Here is a 1,865-nt window from a genome sequence, read left to right as displayed (position 1 = left end):
GGGTTGAACCAGGGACCTTCCGTTCCGTAACTGCTCACGGTAACCACGTCACAGAGAAGTGTTACAGAGATGATCCTAGCGTCTCTCAGCTACTACAACGTACAGGATGGTTTCTGTACTACAAACTATTTTCAACATAGTTTGCACTTTTGTGTTACGTAAACTGATGAAAAAGATAAACCTGTAATTGTGCCGTGGTGGAGTCCCATTAGGCACTCGGTGTTCAGTAGTTCCCGGCCGTTGTATATAGCCGCATCTCATTGGGCGCGGCGCACTGTCTTTCCTGTTGCGTAACCCGTGGCGCATGATATCATTTCGCGCGTGGCGTCGTGATTTTCACCACACCGAAACACACGCTCGTGCGGTATGCATTCGCGCCAGTTTGTTACGCTCATATGTGACTTTTCTGCTAGTAGAACAAGACTGATGATAGCGGGGAAGACACACTTTATGCAACGCGCCCGGCTAGCTCAGTCGGTAGAGCATGAGACTCTTAATCTCAGGGTCGTGGGTTCGAGCCCCACGTTGGGCGAATATTTTAATTTGTCAACTATTGTCTCGAATTTAGCGCCGAACTTACTACGTTTCCGCCAAGTCAACTACAACAACTAGAATGAACATTTTATTAGAATATTGACGTTAAAAATAGCGACGGGAACAACCGAATTAAAACAGTCGATGCGGTAGGGCTCTAATTATTTAGAGCGGAAAAATTCGATCGTTTCCCCATTGTCTAATCATTATTTTTTATTTCTCTCTATTATTGGCTGACATTACTCTTACTGCCGTTCCGTTATTTTCTCTGCCAATAAGTAGCTGTTAGCTCAGTTTTTCTGACACAATGAATCCTGCAGGGCTTCCATAAATCCGTGAGAGTACGAGAGGATGGAGATCTCTTCTGAACAGCAAGTTGAAAGGCATCCCAGCTATGCTCACTAATGTTCATGTCTGGGGACTTTGGTGGTCAGCACACGCTCCACACCATTGCAGAGCCTCCACCAGCTTTAACAGTCCTCTGCTGACATGCAACGTCCATGGATTCATGAAGTTGTCTTCAAACCCGTGAACGTCCATCCGCTCGACACAATTTGAAACGGGACTCGTCCGACCATGCTACATGTTTCCAGTCATCAACAGTCCAATGTCGGTGTTGACGGGCCCAGGCGAGGCGCAAAGCTTTGTGTAGTGTAGTCATCAAGGGTACATCTACATCTACATTCTACATTTATACTCCGCAAGCCACCCAACGGTGTGTGGCGGAGGGCACTACGCCCCACTGTCATTACCTCCCTTTCCTGTTCCAGTCGCGTATGGTTCGCGGGAAGAACGACTGTCTGAAAGCCTCCGTGCGCTCTCTAATCTCTCTAATTTTACATTCGTGATCTCCTCGGGAGGTATAAGTAGGGGGAAGCAATATATTCGATACCTCATCCAGAAACGCACCCTCTCGAAACCTGGCGAGCAAGCTACACTGCGATGCAGAGCGCCTCTCTTGCAGAGTCTGCCACTTGAGTGTATTAAACATCTCCGTAACGCTATCACGGTTACCAAATAACCCTGTCACGAAACGCGCCGCTCTTCTTTGGATCTTCTCTATCTCCTCCGTCAACCCGATCTGGTACGGATCCCACACTGATGAGCAATACTCAAGTATAGGTCGAACTAGTGTTTTGTAAGCCACCTCCTTTGTTGATGGACTACATTTTCTAAGCACTCTCCCAATGAATCTCAACCTGGTACCCGCCTTACCAACAATTAATTTTATATGATCATTCCACTTCAAATCGTTCCGCACGCATACTCCCAGATATTTTACAGAAGTAACTGCTACCAGTGTTTGTTCCGCTATCATATAATCATACAAT

At 46.7% G+C, this 1,865-nt stretch overlaps 1 non-coding gene across 1 annotated transcript; it reads left to right on the top strand.

Annotated features, from left to right (window-relative positions):
* The first annotated feature begins 459 nt into the window (after positions 1 to 459).
* On the top strand, positions 460 to 532 carry Trnak-cuu (transfer RNA lysine (anticodon CUU)). The gene has a single exon. It is a non-coding gene; the product is annotated as a tRNA-Lys (tRNA).
* The last annotated feature ends 1,333 nt before the right edge of the window (positions 533 to 1,865 follow it).

Source organism: Schistocerca nitens, chromosome 10 (assembly GCF_023898315.1).
Source record: "Schistocerca nitens isolate TAMUIC-IGC-003100 chromosome 10, iqSchNite1.1, whole genome shotgun sequence".
NCBI lineage: Eukaryota > Metazoa > Arthropoda > Insecta > Orthoptera > Acrididae > Schistocerca > Schistocerca nitens.
The sequence above is the reverse complement of the archived record's forward strand: the minus strand, read 5'-3'. Positions and strand labels throughout refer to the sequence as shown.